This window comes from Triturus cristatus, chromosome 10 (assembly GCF_964204655.1).
Source record: "Triturus cristatus chromosome 10, aTriCri1.1, whole genome shotgun sequence".
Lineage (NCBI taxonomy): Eukaryota > Metazoa > Chordata > Amphibia > Caudata > Salamandridae > Triturus > Triturus cristatus.
The window spans coordinates 847,973,469-847,988,788 of NC_140593.1; the positions used below are offsets into that span (position 1 = coordinate 847,973,469).

A 15,320-nucleotide genomic window follows, 5' to 3' on the forward strand; every position below is an offset into this window, starting at 1 on the left:
TCCTACTCAAAACTCACAATGCCTGACTATTTCTCATTACACTCGGCGCATTGTTGCACAAATTATTTTGAACCTCAGAAGAAAAACGGATATCCATGCTTTTTCTGCCTTCATGCTTAGTCTCTGTGTGTCCCAGGTGATGCTTTCCCAAGCTGTACTTGCTGGCATTTAGGCATCAGATATTTGTCTGTCGATGCCTGCATAAGTACATTTTTAATACGTCTAATTGCAAGCATGTTGGCTGATATCTCTGCAGTTTTCACACTTGCTCCTCGCTTTCTGAGTGGCTGCTGATACAGCAGAATAGAAGTAGAGAGAATCCTTGAGAGGAACCTTGCTCTAACAGTAAAACACAGCAAGTTAGTTTCTGTAGTGTAGTGGTCATCACGTTCGCCTAACACGCGAAAGGTCCCCGGTTCGAGACCGGGCAGAAACACTGTGCATGAGCTGCTTTTATGTGCACCCTCTAAAACCTTATTATCTCAATGCAAGCTTAAGAAGAGGCGGTCCATGAACCCAGCGAGCCGTGGGAAACTTCCTTTACTTTTGCAAGACGAAACAAAGTAATCCGCATCCATCAGTGGTCGCTCTTGTGCCTAGCTTTTTTTTTATCATGCCATGTTGTATTGTGGGGCCTTTACACCTGTGACATTGCTGTGAACGCTGTAAGTGCAAACATTGGCAAGTGCAGACAGAAGAGTCAGACCTGTACATAGCCAGGGCTGTCAGGATGGCCGAGTGGTCTAAGGCGCCAGACTCAAGAGAGCTTGATCTTCAGTGCAACTGAGAATTCTGGTCTCCTCATGGAGGCGTGGGTTCAAATCCCACTTCTGACAGGTCTCTTTTACACCCTTAAATCTTCCTGTTTTTTGCAGTGCATTCCCCACACGCCACAATCTTTGCACGGACCTGTAACATATGACGAGAAATCCACCAACGATCAGGCTGGGCCCTCAATCACAATTCCATGTATTCCTGGAAGGGACACCTCAGGCACAACTTCCGTTAAATTTGCACTCCATCACACTAACTGCCGTGCTGGTTTCTCATTAAGCAGTTGATCCTATCTTTGTTGTGAGGCTCTCCTGCCACCTTTTGGGCGGAGAAGGCACTGTCCCTGCAACAACACAGGCAGACATGTTCAACAGGGCTTCCTGGTTATGTGGGAGGAGCAGATTGTCATTGGTCACCCCTTGCGAATTTTAATTTACATAAGGAAGACAGAGAGGTAGCTGGGAGTAGGCAGTTCACACGGACATTGAACTCTATCTTGTGATTTGCAGCCAATTCTAGATTGAGGCAGGAGGAAAGGAGGTGACTTGCCCAACAATGACCATTCTGGGAATTCAGCCACCCTGGGTCTCCCAGGTGAGTGTTTCAGTCCTGTGAGCCACTCATATAAATCTCGCCTGATCGAGCCTGATCGAGCGCTGAGTGAGCGTGTTTGAATCCAAGAATCAAACGCCTCTTTCTTAGGAGCAAGAATTGGCAGGCCCTCCCTTGCTTCTGGGGTGGAAGTTTATGGGGCAAGGGTCCAGGACTTGCAGAGAAGTACAAGTGCCAGAAAGTGCCTGCAGTTCTCATCAGTGCCTTTTTTCTGCTCACTGGCAGCTAGGATATCGGCTGATCCCTTCCTTGCAAGAGTGAAAAAAACAACATCTTGAGAGAAACATGACTTTGTGTGGCTCACATAGAGAGAGAGCAGCCAAATAGCACTGCTTTGTTTCTGAAAGACGCATCAGAAATTGTTCAAATTGCCGACTCGGGAATCAGGCTCGTTGGTCTAGGGGTATGATTCTCACTTCGGGTGCGAGAGGTCCCGGGTTCAAATCCTGGACGAGCCCAAGCTGTGGAATTATTTTTAGGCTGCTTATTATATAGGACCATTTCTTCTTTTCAATGCTATAAGACGCCGTGTGTGGTGAGAAAGTTCCTTTCCCTGCACGCTGTTTCCCACTTTTGGCGTATAGAATTTCAGTGCCGGACTTCTTTGCAACTGCTTTTCTGGGGTGGACCATCAGTGTAGGAACATTAAATTCAAAGTGTTTTTCTAGTGTGATTTCAGGTATGGTTTTAAAATCGCCTTTTGGAATAAAAGTGGTCCTCGTTCCTTTCTTCCAAAGAAAGAGATCGGGTAAGGAGGGTCCAACGTTGAGCTTCATGGACATTGGCCCTTGGTCTGTGCTTTCCAGCCCACTACATGCCAAGAAGATTGCTACCAGAGTATCTGTTTCTGTGGTGTAGTGGTTATCACGTTTGCTTTACACGCGAAAGGTCCCTGGTTCGAGACCGGGCAGAAACAGCAGCTTATTGTTTGCATTTACTCTCTCAACTTATAGGAAAGCTGAGATAATGGAAGCTGTCTATCCCTCGCCAGCGTGACGTACTGTGCTCCAGGGGCATCAGTGACAGCTCAAAAAGAGAAGTGACGATAGTTTGCGCAATTCGTTTGCACGTCCTTTTGTACTGAAGGGTGGGCCTACTTGATGAAAGCAAGGCATGAGAGCAGAAATTGTTTTATTGTCCTCACCGAGAGCATACACCTAGAGCAAACAAAATGTCTGAAGGATGGAGGCATTTTCATTTCTTGTTCGATGACGGCCATGGAAAAGACAGCAACCATATTGCAGAAGAGAGCAGCATGTGCAGTTGCTTGCTTTGGGTGAAGCATTCACCGACTCGCTGCCAATAACCCCCGGAGCTGGTGCAAAAGGTGACTCTTGTGTTCCTCGGCTCGTTGGTCTAGGGGTATGATTCTCGCTTAGGGTGCGAGAGGTCCCGGGTTCAAATCCCGGACGCGCCCTTTTTTAGAGGTAAACATACGAATCCTACTCAAAACTCACAATGCCTGACTATTTCTCATTACACTCGGCGCATTGTTGCACAAATTATTTTGAACCTCAGAAGAAAAACGGATATCCATGCTTTTTCTGCCTTCATGCTTAGTCTGTGTGTGTCCCAGGTGATGCTTTCCCAAGCTGTACTTGCTGGCATTTAGGCATCAGATATTTGTCTGTCGATGCCTGCATAAGTAAATTTTTAATACGTCTAATTGCAAGCATGTTGGCTGATATCTCTGCAGTTTTCACACTTGCTCCTCGCTTTCTGAGTGGCTGCTGATACAGCAGAATAGAAGTAGAGAGAATCCTTGAGAGGAACCTTGCTCTAACAGTAAAACACAGCAAGTTAGTTTCTGTAGTGTAGTGGTCATCACGTTCGCCTAACACGCGAAAGGTCCCCGGTTCGAGACCGGGCAGAAACACTGTGCATGAGCTGCTTTTATGTGCACCCTCTAAAACCTTATTATCTCAATGCAAGCTTAAGAAGAGGCGGTCCATGAACCCAGCGAGCCGTGGGAAACTTCCTTTACTTTTGCAAGACGAAACAAAGTAATTCGCATCCATCAGTGGTCGCTCTTGTGCCTAGCTTTTTTTTTATCATGCCATGTTGTATTGTGGGGCCTTTACACCTGTGACATTGCTGTGAACGCTGTAAGTGCAAACATTGGCAAGTGCAGACAGAAGAGTCAGACCTGTACATAGCCAGGGCTGTCAGGATGGCCGAGTGGTCTAAGGCACCAGACTCAAGAGAGCTTGATCTTCAGTGCAACTGAGACTTCTGGTCTCCTCATGGAGGCGTGGGTTCAAATCCCACTTCTGACAGGTCTCTTTTACACCCTTAAATCTTCCTGTTTTTTGCAGTGCATTCCCCACACGCCACAATCTTTGCACGGACCTGTAACATATGACGAGAAATCCACCAACGATCAGGCTGGGCCCTCAATCACAATTCCATGTATTCCTGGAAGGGACACCTCAGGCACAACTTCCGTTAAATTTGCACTCCATCACACTAACTGCCGTGCTGGTTTCTCATTAAGCAGTTGATCCTATCTTTGTTGTGAGGCTCTCCTGCCACCTTTTGGGCGGAGAAGGCACTGTCCCTGCAACAACACAGGCAGACATGTTCAACAGGGCTTCCTGGTTATGTGGGAGGAGCAGATTGTCATTGGTCACCCCTCGCGAATTTTAATTTACATAAGGAAGACAGAGAGGTAGCTGGGAGTAGGCAGTTCACACGGACATTGAACTCTATCTTGTGATTTGCAGCCAATTCTAGATTGAGGCAGGAGGAAAGGAGGTGACTTGCCCAACAATGACCATTCTGGGAATTCAGCCACCCTGGGTCTCCCAGGTGAGTGTTTCAGTCCTGTGAGCCACTCATATAAATCTCGCCTGATCGAGCCTGATCGAGCGCTGAGTGAGCGTGTTTGAATCCAAGAATCAAACGCCTCTTTCTTAGGAGCAAGAATTGGCAGGCCCTCCCTTGCTTCTGGGGTGGAAGTTTATGGGGCAAGGGTCCAGGACTTGCAGAGAAGTACAAGTGCCAGAAAGTGCCTGCAGTTCTCATCAGTGCCTTTTTTCTGCTCACTGGCAGCTAGGATATCGGCTGATCCCTTCCTTGCAAGAGTGAAAAAAACAACATCTTGAGAGAAACATGACTTTGTGTGGCTCACATAGAGAGAGAGCAGCCAAATAGCACTGCTTTGTTTCTGAAAGACGCATCAGAAATTGTTCAAATTGCCGACTCGGGAATCAGGCTCGTTGGTCTAGGGGTATGATTCTCGCTTCGGGTGCGAGAGGTCCCGGGTTCAAATCCCGGACGAGCCCAAGCTGTGGAATTATTTTTAGGCTGCTTATTATATAGGACCATTTCTTCTTTTCAATGCTATAAGACGCCATGTGTGGTGAGAAAGTTCCTTTCCCTGCACGCTGTTTCCCACTTTTGGCGTATAGAATTTCAGTGCCGGACTTCTTTGCAACTGCTTTTCTGGGGTGGACCATCAGTGTAGGAACATTAAATTCAAAGTGTTTTTCTAGTGTGATTTCAGGTATGGTTTTAAAATCGCCTTTTGGAATAAAAGTGGTCCTCGTTCCTTTCTTCCAAAGAAAGAGATCGGGTAAGGAGGGTCCAACGTTGAGCTTCATGGACATTGGCCCTTGGTCTGTGCTTTCCAGCCCACTACATGCCAAGAAGATTGCTTCCAGAGTATCTGTTTCTGTGGTGTAGTGGTTATCACGTTTGCTTTACACGCGAAAGGTCCCTGGTTCGAGACCGGGCAGAAACAGCAGCTTATTGTTTGCATTTACTCTCTCAACTTATAGGAAAGCTGAGATAATGGAAGCTGTCTATCCCTCGCCAGCGTGACGTACTGTGCTCCAGGGGCATCAGTGACAGCTCAAAAAGAGAAGTGACGATAGTTTGCGCCATTCGTTTGCACGTCCTTTTGTACTGAAGGGTGGGCCTACTTGATGAAAGCAAGGCATGAGAGCAGAAATTGTTTTATTGTCCTCACCGAGAGCATACACCTAGAGCAAACAAAATGTCTGAAGGATGGAGGCATTTTCATTTCTTGTTCGATGACGGCCATGGAAAAGACAGCAACCATATTGCAGAAGAGAGCAGCATGTGCAGTTGCTTGCTTTGGGTGAAGCATTCACCGACTCGCTGCCAATAACCCCCGGAGCTGGTGCGAAAGGTGACTCTTGTGTGCCTCGGCTTGTTGGTCTAGGGGTATGATTCTCGCTTAGGGTGCGAGAGGTCCCGGGTTCAAATCCCGGACGAGCCCTTTTTTAGAGGTAAACATACGAATCCTACTCAAAACTCACAATGCCTGACTATTTCTCATTACACTCGGCGCATTGTTGCACAAATTATTTTGAACCTCAGAAGAAAAACGGATATCCATGCTTTTTCTGCCTTCATGCTTAGTCTGTGTGTGTCCCAGGTGATGCTTTCCCAAGCTGTACTTGCTGGCATTTAGGCATCAGATATTTGTCTGTCGATGCCTGCATAAGTAAATTTTTAATACGTCTAATTGCAAGCATGTTGGCTGATATCTCTGCAGTTTTCACACTTGCTCCTCGCTTTCTGAGTGGCTGCTGATAAAGCAGAATAGAAGTAGAGAGAATCCTTGAGAGGAACCTTGCTCTAACAGTAAAACACAGCAAGTTAGTTTCTGTAGTGTAGTGGTCATCACGTTCGCCTAACACGCGAAAGGTCCCCGGTTCGAGACCGGGCAGAAACACTGTGCATGAGCTGCTTTTATGTGCACCCTCTAAAACCTTATTATCTCAATGCAAGCTTAAGAAGAGGCGGTCCATGAACCCAGCGAGCCGTGGGAAACTTCCTTTACTTTTGCAAGACGAAACAAAGTAATCCGCATCCATCAGTGGTCGCTCTTGTGCCTAGCTTTTTTTTTATCATGCCATGTTGTATTGTGGGGCCTTTACACCTGTGACATTGCTGTGAACGCTGTAAGTGCAAACATTGGCAAGTGCAGACAGAAGAGTCAGACCTGTACATAGCCAGGGCTGTCAGGATGGCCGAGTGGTCTAAGGCGCCAGACTCAAGAGAGCTTGATCTTCAGTGCAACTGAGACTTCTGGTCTCCTCATGGAGGCGTGGGTTCAAATCCCACTTCTGACAGGTCTCTTTTACACCCTTAAATCTTCCTGTTTTTTGCAGTGCATTCCCCACACGCCACAATCTTTGCACGGACCTGTAACATATGACGAGAAATCCACCAACGATCAGGCTGGGCCCTCAATCACAATTCCATGTATTCCTGGAAGGGACACCTCAGGCACAACTTCCGTTAAATTTGCACTCCATCACACTAACTGCCGTGCTGGTTTCTCACTAAGCAGTTGATCCTATCTTTGTTGTGAGGCTCTCCTGCCACCTTTTGGGCGGAGAAGGCACTGTCCCTGCAACAACACAGGCAGACATGTTCAACAGGGCTTCCTGGTTATGTGGGAGGAGCAGATTGTCATTGGTCACCCCTTGCGAATTTTAATTTACATAAGGAAGACAGAGAGGTAGCTGGGAGTAGGCAGTACACATGGACATTGAACTCTATCTTGTGATTTGCAGCCAATTCTAGATTGAGGCAGGAGGAAAGGAGGTGACTTGCCCAACAATGACCATTCTGGGAATTCAGCCACCCTGGGTCTCCCAGGTGAGTGTTTCAGTCCTGCGAGCCACTCATATAAATCTCGCCTGATCTCGCCTGATCGAGCGCTGAGTGAGCGTGTTTGAATCCAAGAATCAAACGCCTCTTTCTTAGGAGCAAGAATTGGCAGGCCCTCCCTTGCTTCTGGGGTGGAAGTTTATGGGGCAAGGGTCCAGGACTTGCAGAGAAGTACAAGTGCCAGAAAGTGCCTGCAGTTCTCATCAGTGCCTTTTTTCTGCTCACTGGCAGCTAGGATATCGGCTGATCCCTTCCTTGCAAGAGTGAAAAAAACAACATCTTGAGAGAAACATGACTTTGTGTGGCTCACATAGAGAGAGAGCAGCCAAATAGCACTGCTTTGTTTCTGAAAGACGCATCAGAAATTGTTCAAATTGCCGACTCGGGAATCAGGCTCGTTGGTCTAGGGGTATGATTCTCGCTTCGGGTGCGAGAGGTCCCGGGTTCAAATCCCGGACGAGCCCAAGCTGTGGAATTATTTTTAGGCTGCTTATTATATAGGACCATTTCTTCTTTTCAATGCTATAAGACGCCGTGTGTGGTGAGAAAGTTCCTTTCCCTGCACGCTGTTTCCCACTTTTGGCGTATAGAATTTCAGTGCCGGACTTCTTTGCAACTGCTTTTCTGGGGTGGACCATCAGTGTAGGAACATTAAATTCAAAGTGTTTTTCTAGTGTGATTTCAGGTATGGTTTTAAAATCGCCTTTTGGAATAAAAGTGGTCCTCGTTCCTTTCTTCCAAAGAAAGAGATCGGGTAAGGAGGGTCCAACGTTGAGCTTCATGGACATTGGCCCTTGGTCTGTGCTTTCCAGCCCACTACATGCCAAGAAGATTGCTGCCAGAGTATTTGTTTCTGTGGTGTAGTGGTTATCACGTTCGCTTTACACGCGAAAAGTCCCTGGTTCGAGACCGGGCAGAAACAGCAGCTTATTGTTTGCATTTACTCTCTCAACTTATAGGAAAGCTGAGATAATGGAAGCTGTCTATCCCTCGCCAGCGTGACGTACTGTGCTCCAGGGGCATCAGTGACAGCTCAAAAAGAGAAGTGACGATAGTTTGCGCCATTCGTTTGCACGTCCTTTTGTACTGAAGGGTGGGCCTACTTGATGAAAGCAAGGCATGAGAGCAGAAATTGTTTTATTGTCCTCACCGAGAGCATACACCTAGAGCAAACAAAATGTCTGAAGGATGGAGGCATTTTCATTTCTTGTTCGATGACGGCCATGGAAAAGACAGCAACCATATTGCAGAAGAGAGCAGCATGTGCAGTTGCTTGCTTTGGGTGAAGCATTCACCGACTCGCTGCCAATAACCCCCGGAGCTGGTGCGAAAGGTGACTCTTGTGTGCCTCGGCTTGTTGGTCTAGGGGTATGATTCTCGCTTAGGGTGCGAGAGGTCCCGGGTTCAAATCCCAGACGAGCCCTTTTTTAGAGGTAAACATACGAATCCTACTCAAAACTCACAATGCCTGACTATTTCTCATTACACTCGGCGCATTGTTGCACAAATTATTTTGAACCTCAGAAGAAAAACGGATATCCATGCTTTTTCTGCCTTCATGCTTAGTCTCTGTGTGTCCCAGGTGATGCTTTCCCAAGCTGTACTTGCTGGCATTTAGGCATCAGATATTTGTCTGTCGATGCCTGCATAAGTAAATTTTTAATACGTCTAATTGCAAGCATGTTGGCTGATATCTCTGCAGTTTTCACACTTGCTCCTCGCTTTCTGAGTGGCTGCTGATACAGCAGAATAGAAGTAGAGAGAATCCTTGAGAGGAACCTTGCTCTAACAGTAAAACACAGCAAGTTAGTTTCTGTAGTGTAGTGGTCATCACGTTCGCCTAACACGCGAAAGGTCCCCGGTTCGAGACCGGGCAGAAACACTGTGCATGAGCTGCTTTTATGTGCACCCTCTAAAACCTTATTATCTCAATGCAAGCTTAAGAAGAGGCGGTCCATGAACCCAGCGAGCCGTGGGAAACTTCCTTTACTTTTGCAAGACGAAACAAAGTAATCCGCATCCATCAGTGGTCGCTCTTGTGCCTAGCTTTTTTTTTATCATGCCATGTTGTATTGTGGGGCCTTTACACCTGTGACATTGCTGTGAACGCTGTAAGTGCAAACATTGGCAAGTGCAGACAGAAGAGTCAGACCTGTACATAGCCAGGGCTGTCAGGATGGCCGAGTGGTCTAAGGCGCCGGACTCAAGAGAGCTTGATCTTCAGTGCAACTGAGACTTCTGGTCTCCTCATGGAGGCGTGGGTTCAAATCCCACTTCTGACAGGTCTCTTTTACACCCTTAAATCTTCCTGTTTTTTGCAGTGCATTCCCCACACGCCACAATCTTTGCACGGACCTGTAACATATGACGAGAAATCCACCAACGATCAGGCTGGGCCCTCAATCACAATTCCATGTATTCCTGGAAGGGACACCTCAGGCACAACTTCCGTTAAATTTGCACTCCATCACACTAACTGCCGTGCTGGTTTCTCATTAAGCAGTTGATCCTATCTTTGTTGTGAGGCTCTCCTGCCACCTTTTGGGCGGAGAAGGCACTGTCCCTGCAACAACACAGGCAGACATGTTCAACAGGGCTTCCTGGTTATGTGGGAGGAGCAGATTGTCATTGGTCACCCCTTGCGAATTTTAATTTACATAAGGAAGACAGAGAGGTAGCTGGGAGTAGGCAGTACACACGGACATTGAGCTCTATCTTGTGATTTGCAGCCAATTCTAGATTGAGGCAGGAGGAAAGGAGGTGACTTGCCCAACAATGACCATTCTGGGAATTCAGCCACCCTGGGTCTCCCAGGTGAGTGTTTCAGTCCTGCGAGCCACTCATATAAATCTCGCCTGATCGAGCGCTGAGTGAGCGTGTTTGAATCCAAGAATCAAACGCCTCTTTCTTAGGAGCAAGAATTGGCAGGCCCTCCCTTGCTTCTGGGGTGGAAGTTTATGGGGCAAGGGTCCAGGACTTGCAGAGAAGTACAAGTGCCAGAAAGTGCCTGCAGTTCTCATCAGTGCCTTTTTTCTGCTCACTGGCAGCTAGGATATCGGCTGATCCCTTCCTTGCAAGAGTGAAAAAAACAACATCTTGAGAGAAACATGACTTTGTGTGGCTCACATAGAGAGAGAGCAGCCAAATAGCACTGCTTTGTTTCTGAAAGACGCATCAGAAATTGTTCAAATTGCCGACTCGGGAATCAGGCTCGTTGGTCTAGGGGTATGATTCTCACTTCGGGTGCGAGAGGTCCCGGGTTCAAATCCCGGACGAGCCCAAGCTGTGGAATTATTTTTAGGCTGCTTATTATATAGGACCATTTCTTCTTTTCAATGCTATAAGACGCCGTGTGTGGTGAGAAAGTTCCTTTCCCTGCACGCTGTTTCCCACTTTTGGCGTATAGAATTTCAGTGCCGGACTTCTTTGCAACTGCTTTTCTGGGGTGGACCATCAGTGTAGGAACATTAAATTCAAAGTGTTTTTCTAGTGTGATTTCAGGTATGGTTTTAAAATCGCCTTTTGGAATAAAAGTGGTCCTCGTTCCTTTCTTCCAAAGAAAGAGATCGGGTAAGGAGGGTCCAACGTTGAGCTTCATGGACATTGGCCCTTGGTCTGTGCTTTCCAGCCCACTACATGCCAAGAAGATTGCTACCAGAGTATCTGTTTCTGTGGTGTAGTGGTTATCACGTTCGCTTTACACGCGAAAGGTCCCTGGTTCGAGACCGGGCAGAAACAGCAGCTTATTGTTTGCATTTACTCTTATAACTTATAGGAAAGCTGAGATAATGGAAGCTGTCTATCCCTCGCCAGCGTGACGTACTGTGCTCCAGGGGCATCAGTGACAGCTCAAAAAGAGAAGTGACGATAGTTTGCGCCATTCGTTTGCACGTCCTTTTGTACTGAAGGGTGGGCCTACTTGATGAAAGCAAGGCATGAGAGCAGAAATTGTTTTATTGTCCTCACCGAGAGCATACACCTAGAGCAAACAAAATGTCTGAAGGATGGAGGCATTTTCATTTCTTGTTCGATGACGGCCATGGAAAAGACAGCAACCATATTGCAGAAGAGAGCAGCATGTGCAGTTGCTTGCTTTGGGTGAAGCATTCACCGACTCGCTGCCAATAACCCCCGGAGCTGGTGCAAAAGGTGACTCTTGTGTGCCTCGGCTCGTTGGTCTAGGGGTATGATTCTCGCTTAGGGTGCGAGAGGTCCCGGGTTCAAATCCCGGACGAGCCCTTTTTTAGAGGTAAACATACGAATCCTACTCAAAACTCACAATGCCTGACTATTTCTCATTACACTCGGCGCATTGTTGCACAAATTATTTTGAACCTCAGAAGAAAAACGGATATCCATGCTTTTTCTGCCTTCATGCTTAGTCTGTGTGTGTCCCAGGTGATGCTTTCCCAAGCTGTACTTGCTGGCATTTAGGCATCAGATATTTGTCTGTCGATGCCTGCATAAGTAAATTTTTAATACGTCTAATTGCAAGCATGTTGGCTGATATCTCTGCAGTTTTCACACTTGCTCCTCGCTTTCTGAGTGGCTGCTGATTCAGCAGAATAGAAGTAGAGAGAATCCTTGAGAGGAACCTTGCTCTAACAGTAAAAGACAGCAAGTTAGTTTCTGTAGTGTAGTGGTCATCACGTTCGCCTAACACGCGAAAGGTCCCCGGTTCGAGACCGGGCAGAAACACTGTGCATGAGCTGCTTTTATGTGCACCCTCTAAAACCTTATTATCTCAATGCAAGCTTAAGAAGAGGCGGTCCATGAACCCAGCGAGCCGTGGGAAACTTCCTTTACTTTTGCAAGACGAAACAAAGTAATCCGCATCCATCAGTGGTCGCTCTTGTGCCTAGCTTTTTTTTTATCATGCCATGTTGTATTGTGGGGCCTTTACACCTGTGACATTGCTGTGAACGCTGTAAGTGCAAACATTGGCAAGTGCAGACAGAAGAGTCAGACCTGTACATAGCCAGGGCTGTCAGGATGGCCGAGTGGTCTAAGGCGCCAGACTCAAGAGAGCTTGATCTTCAGTGCAACTGAGACTTCTGGTCTCCTCATGGAGGCGTGGGTTCAAATCCCACTTCTGACAGGTCTCTTTTACACCCTTAAATCTTCCTGTTTTTTGCAGTGCATTCCCCACACGCCACAATCTTTGCACGGACCTGTAACATATGACGAGAAATCCACCAACGATCAGGCTGGGCCCTCAATCACAATTCCATGTATTCCTGGAAGGGACACCTCAGGCACAACTTCCGTTAAATTTGCACTCCATCACACTAACTGCCGTGCTGGTTTCTCATTAAGCAGTTGATCCTATCTTTGTTGTGAGGCTCTCCTGCCACCTTTTGGGCGGAGAAGGCACTGTCCCTGCAACAACACAGGCAGACATGTTCAACAGGGCTTCCTGGTTATGTGGGAGGAGCAGATTGTCATTGGTCACCCCTTGCGAATTTTAATTTACATAAGGAAGACAGAGAGGTAGCTGGGAGTAGGCAGTTCACACGGACATTGAACTCTATCTTGTGATTTGCAGCCAATTCTAGATTGAGGCAGGAGGAAAGGAGGTGACTTGCCCAACAATGACCATTCTGGGAATTCAGCCACCCTGGGTCTCCCAGGTGAGTGTTTCAGTCCTGTGAGCCACTCATATAAATCTCGCCTGATCGAGCCTGATCGAGCGCTGAGTGAGCGTGTTTGAATCCAAGAATCAAACGCCTCTTTCTTAGGAGCAAGAATTGGCAGGCCCTCCCTTGCTTCTGGGGTGGAAGTTTATGGGGCAAGGGTCCAGGACTTGCAGAGAAGTACAAGTGCCAGAAAGTGCCTGCAGTTCTCATCAGTGCCTTTTTTCTGCTCACTGGCAGCTAGGATATCGGCTGATCCCTTCCTTGCAAGAGTGAAAAAAACAACATCTTGAGAGAAACATGACTTTGTGTGGCTCACATAGAGAGAGAGCAGCCAAATAGCACTGCTTTGTTTCTGAAAGACGCATCAGAAATTGTTCAAATTGCCGACTCGGGAATCAGGCTCGTTGGTCTAGGGGTATGATTCTCGCTTCGGGTGCGAGAGGTCCCGGGTTCAAATCCCGGACGAGCCCAAGCTGTGGAATTATTTTTAGGCTGCTTATTATATAGGACCATTTCTTCTTTTCAATGCTATAAGACGCCATGTGTGGTGAGAAAGTTCCTTTCCCTGCACGCTGTTTCCCACTTTTGGCGTATAGAATTTCAGTGCCGGACTTCTTTGCAACTGCTTTTCTGGGGTGGACCATCAGTGTAGGAACATTAAATTCAAAGTGTTTTTCTAGTGTGATTTCAGGTATGGTTTTAAAATCGCCTTTTGGAATAAAAGTGGTCCTCGTTCCTTTCTTCCAAAGAAAGAGATCGGGTAAGGAGGGTCCAACGTTGAGCTTCATGGACATTGGCCCTTGGTCTGTGCTTTCCAGCCCACTACATGCCAAGAAGATTGCTGCCAGAGTATCTGTTTCTGTGGTGTAGTGGTTATCACGTTTGCTTTACACGCGAAAGGTCCCTGGTTCGAGACCGGGCAGAAACAGCAGCTTATTGTTTGCATTTACTCTCTCAACTTATAGGAAAGCTGAGATAATGGAAGCTGTCTATCCCTCGCCAGCGTGACGTACTGTGCTCCAGGGGCATCAGTGACAGCTCAAAAAGAGAAGTGACGATAGTTTGCGCCATTCGTTTGCACGTCCTTTTGTACTGAAGGGTGGGCCTACTTGATGAAAGCAAGGCATGAGAGCAGAAATTGTTTTATTGTCCTCACCGAGAGCATACACCTAGAGCAAACAAAATGTCTGAAGGATGGAGGCATTTTCATTTCTTGTTCGATGACGGCCATGGAAAAGACAGCAACCATATTGCAGAAGAGAGCAGCATGTGCAGTTGCTTGCTTTGGGTGAAGCATTCACAGACTCGCTGCCAATAACCCCCGGAGCTGGTGCGAAAGGTGACTCTTGTGTGCCTCGGCTTGTTGGTCTAGGGGTATGATTCTCGCTTAGGGTGCGAGAGGTCCCGGGTTCAAATCCCGGACGAGCCCTTTTTTAGAGGTAAACATACGAATCCTACTCAAAACTCACAATGCCTGACTATTTCTCATTACACTCGGCGCATTGTTGCACAAATTATTTTGAACCTCAGAAGAAAAACGGATATCCATGCTTTTTCTGCCTTCATGCTTAGTCTGTGTGTGTCCCAGGTGATGCTTTCCCAAGCTGTACTTGCTGGCATTTAGGCATCAGATATTTGTCTGTCGATGCCTGCATAAGTAAATTTTTAATACGTCTAATTGCAAGCATGTTGGCTGATATCTCTGCAGTTTTCACACTTGCTCCTCGCTTTCTGAGTGGCTGCTGATAAAGCAGAATAGAAGTAGAGAGAATCCTTGAGAGGAACCTTGCTCTAACAGTAAAACACAGCAAGTTAGTTTCTGTAGTGTAGTGGTCATCACGTTCGCCTAACACGCGAAAGGTCCCCGGTTCGAGACCGGGCAGAAACACTGTGCATGAGCTGCTTTTATGTGCACCCTCTAAAACCTTATTATCTCAATGCAAGCTTAAGAAGAGGCGGTCCATGAACCCAGCGAGCCGTGGGAAACTTCCTTTACTTTTGCAAGACGAAACAAAGTAATCCGCATCCATCAGTGGTCGCTCTTGTGCCTAGCTTTTTTTTTATCATGCCATGTTGTATTGTGGGGCCTTTACACCTGTGACATTGCTGTGAACGCTGTAAGTGCAAACATTGGCAAGTGCAGACAGAAGAGTCAGACCTGTACATAGCCAGGGCTGTCAGGATGGCCGAGTGGTCTAAGGCGCCAGACTCAAGAGAGCTTGATCTTCAGTGCAACTGAGACTTCTGGTCTCCTCATGGAGGCGTGGGTTCAAATCCCACTTCTGACAGGTCTCTTTTACACCCTTAAATCTTCCTGTTTTTTGCAGTGCATTCCCCACACGCCACAATCTTTGCACGGACCTGTAACATATGACGAGAAATCCACCAACGATCAGGCTGGGCCCTCAATCACAATTCCATGTATTCCTGGAAGGGACACCTCAGGCACAACTTCCGTTAAATTTGCACTCCATCACACTAACTGCCGTGCTGGTTTCTCACTAAGCAGTTGATCCTATCTTTGTTGTGAGGCTCTCCTGCCACCTTTTGGGCGGAGAAGGCACTGTCCCTGCAACAACACAGGCAGACATGTTCAACAGGGCTTCCTGGTTATGTGGGAGGAGCAGATTGTCATTGGTCACCCCTTGCGAA

General features: G+C 47.2%; 22 non-coding genes across 22 annotated transcripts; all 22 read left to right on the top strand.

The window, feature by feature from the left end:
* The first annotated feature begins 363 nt into the window (after positions 1–363).
* On the top strand, positions 364–436 carry TRNAV-AAC (transfer RNA valine (anticodon AAC)). Its single transcript has one exon. It is a non-coding gene; the product is annotated as a tRNA-Val (tRNA).
* A 288-nt stretch (positions 437–724) lies between these two features.
* Positions 725–836, top strand: TRNAL-CAA (transfer RNA leucine (anticodon CAA)). Its single transcript has 2 exons — positions 725–762; positions 791–836. It is a non-coding gene; the product is annotated as a tRNA-Leu (tRNA).
* A 1,393-nt stretch (positions 837–2,229) lies between these two features.
* TRNAV-UAC (transfer RNA valine (anticodon UAC)) lies at positions 2,230–2,302 on the top strand. The gene has a single exon. It is a non-coding gene; the product is annotated as a tRNA-Val (tRNA).
* Positions 2,303–3,189: 887 nt separating this feature from the next.
* On the top strand, positions 3,190–3,262 carry TRNAV-AAC (transfer RNA valine (anticodon AAC)). Its single transcript has one exon. It is a non-coding gene; the product is annotated as a tRNA-Val (tRNA).
* A 1,336-nt stretch (positions 3,263–4,598) lies between these two features.
* TRNAP-CGG (transfer RNA proline (anticodon CGG)) lies at positions 4,599–4,670 on the top strand. The gene has a single exon. It is a non-coding gene; the product is annotated as a tRNA-Pro (tRNA).
* A 385-nt stretch (positions 4,671–5,055) lies between these two features.
* TRNAV-UAC (transfer RNA valine (anticodon UAC)) lies at positions 5,056–5,128 on the top strand. Its single transcript has one exon. It is a non-coding gene; the product is annotated as a tRNA-Val (tRNA).
* Positions 5,129–5,557: 429 nt separating this feature from the next.
* TRNAP-AGG (transfer RNA proline (anticodon AGG)) lies at positions 5,558–5,629 on the top strand. Its single transcript has one exon. It is a non-coding gene; the product is annotated as a tRNA-Pro (tRNA).
* Positions 5,630–6,015: 386 nt separating this feature from the next.
* On the top strand, positions 6,016–6,088 carry TRNAV-AAC (transfer RNA valine (anticodon AAC)). Its single transcript has one exon. It is a non-coding gene; the product is annotated as a tRNA-Val (tRNA).
* A 288-nt stretch (positions 6,089–6,376) lies between these two features.
* Positions 6,377–6,488, top strand: TRNAL-CAA (transfer RNA leucine (anticodon CAA)). Its single transcript has 2 exons — positions 6,377–6,414; positions 6,443–6,488. It is a non-coding gene; the product is annotated as a tRNA-Leu (tRNA).
* Positions 6,489–7,424: 936 nt separating this feature from the next.
* TRNAP-CGG (transfer RNA proline (anticodon CGG)) lies at positions 7,425–7,496 on the top strand. The gene has a single exon. It is a non-coding gene; the product is annotated as a tRNA-Pro (tRNA).
* Positions 7,497–7,881: 385 nt separating this feature from the next.
* On the top strand, positions 7,882–7,954 carry TRNAV-UAC (transfer RNA valine (anticodon UAC)). The gene has a single exon. It is a non-coding gene; the product is annotated as a tRNA-Val (tRNA).
* Positions 7,955–8,841: 887 nt separating this feature from the next.
* TRNAV-AAC (transfer RNA valine (anticodon AAC)) lies at positions 8,842–8,914 on the top strand. Its single transcript has one exon. It is a non-coding gene; the product is annotated as a tRNA-Val (tRNA).
* Positions 8,915–10,240: 1,326 nt separating this feature from the next.
* Positions 10,241–10,312, top strand: TRNAP-CGG (transfer RNA proline (anticodon CGG)). Its single transcript has one exon. It is a non-coding gene; the product is annotated as a tRNA-Pro (tRNA).
* A 385-nt stretch (positions 10,313–10,697) lies between these two features.
* TRNAV-UAC (transfer RNA valine (anticodon UAC)) lies at positions 10,698–10,770 on the top strand. The gene has a single exon. It is a non-coding gene; the product is annotated as a tRNA-Val (tRNA).
* A 429-nt stretch (positions 10,771–11,199) lies between these two features.
* On the top strand, positions 11,200–11,271 carry TRNAP-AGG (transfer RNA proline (anticodon AGG)). Its single transcript has one exon. It is a non-coding gene; the product is annotated as a tRNA-Pro (tRNA).
* A 386-nt stretch (positions 11,272–11,657) lies between these two features.
* On the top strand, positions 11,658–11,730 carry TRNAV-AAC (transfer RNA valine (anticodon AAC)). Its single transcript has one exon. It is a non-coding gene; the product is annotated as a tRNA-Val (tRNA).
* Positions 11,731–12,018: 288 nt separating this feature from the next.
* On the top strand, positions 12,019–12,130 carry TRNAL-CAA (transfer RNA leucine (anticodon CAA)). The gene is made up of 2 exons: positions 12,019–12,056; positions 12,085–12,130. It is a non-coding gene; the product is annotated as a tRNA-Leu (tRNA).
* A 936-nt stretch (positions 12,131–13,066) lies between these two features.
* On the top strand, positions 13,067–13,138 carry TRNAP-CGG (transfer RNA proline (anticodon CGG)). Its single transcript has one exon. It is a non-coding gene; the product is annotated as a tRNA-Pro (tRNA).
* A 385-nt stretch (positions 13,139–13,523) lies between these two features.
* Positions 13,524–13,596, top strand: TRNAV-UAC (transfer RNA valine (anticodon UAC)). Its single transcript has one exon. It is a non-coding gene; the product is annotated as a tRNA-Val (tRNA).
* Positions 13,597–14,025: 429 nt separating this feature from the next.
* On the top strand, positions 14,026–14,097 carry TRNAP-AGG (transfer RNA proline (anticodon AGG)). Its single transcript has one exon. It is a non-coding gene; the product is annotated as a tRNA-Pro (tRNA).
* Positions 14,098–14,483: 386 nt separating this feature from the next.
* TRNAV-AAC (transfer RNA valine (anticodon AAC)) lies at positions 14,484–14,556 on the top strand. The gene has a single exon. It is a non-coding gene; the product is annotated as a tRNA-Val (tRNA).
* Positions 14,557–14,844: 288 nt separating this feature from the next.
* Positions 14,845–14,956, top strand: TRNAL-CAA (transfer RNA leucine (anticodon CAA)). The gene is made up of 2 exons: positions 14,845–14,882; positions 14,911–14,956. It is a non-coding gene; the product is annotated as a tRNA-Leu (tRNA).
* The last annotated feature ends 364 nt before the right edge of the window (positions 14,957–15,320 follow it).